Here is an 810-nt window from a genome sequence, read left to right as displayed (position 1 = left end):
TACACAAAAGAACTATACAAGAAAGGATTTCATGACTCAGATAACCATGGTGGTATGGTCACTCACCTAGAGCCAGACATTTTGGAGTGTGAAGTCAAGTGGGCTTTGGGTAGCATTATTGTGAGCAAAGTTAATGGAATTGACAGAATTCCAGCTGAGCTATTTAAAATCCTAAAAGATGATGTTCTTAAAGTGCTGCTCCTAGTATGTCAGCAAATTTGAAAATCTCAGCAATGGCCATAGGTCTGGAAAAGGTCAGTTTTCATTCCAGTCCCAAAGAAGGACAATGCCAAAGAATGTTGAAACCACCCCACAATTGGGTCTTTGACTGTGTAGATCACAACACACTGTAGAAAATTCTTAAAGAGATGGGAGTACCAGACCATCTTATCTGCCTCCTGAGAATCCTGTGTACTGGTCAAGAAGCAACAGCTAGTGCTCACTTTGGCAGCACATATACTAAAATTGGAACGATACAGAGAAGATTAGCATGGCCCCTGCGCAAGGATGACATGCAAATTCATGAAGCGTTCCATATTTTTCCAGCGTCTGTACTAAGGCACAGCTTAATAAACCATACTAAACCAAAAAGTAAAAAGAAAAAAAAGAAGCAACAGTTACAACTGGACATGGAGCATTAATTGTTCAGAATTGGGAAGGGAGTAAAACAGCTGTATACTGTCAGCCTGCCGATTTAATTTCTATGTAGAGTACATCACGTGAAACACCAGGCTGGATGAATTGTAAGCAGGAATCAAGATTGTCAGGAGATTCAGTTTTCTTATTTGTAACATGAAAATAATGATAGTT

General features: G+C 39.4%; 1 non-coding gene across 1 annotated transcript; it reads left to right on the top strand.

Annotated features, from left to right (window-relative positions):
- Positions 1 to 435: 435 nt before the first annotated feature.
- Positions 436 to 542, top strand: LOC133045397 (U6 spliceosomal RNA). The gene has a single exon (XR_009690258.1). It is a non-coding gene; the product is annotated as a U6 spliceosomal RNA (small nuclear RNA).
- Positions 543 to 810: the final 268 nt, after the last annotated feature.

Source organism: Dama dama, chromosome 23, assembly GCF_033118175.1.
Source record: "Dama dama isolate Ldn47 chromosome 23, ASM3311817v1, whole genome shotgun sequence".
Classification (NCBI taxonomy): domain Eukaryota; kingdom Metazoa; phylum Chordata; class Mammalia; order Artiodactyla; family Cervidae; genus Dama; species Dama dama.
The sequence above is the reverse complement of the archived record's forward strand: the minus strand, read 5'-3'. Positions and strand labels throughout refer to the sequence as shown.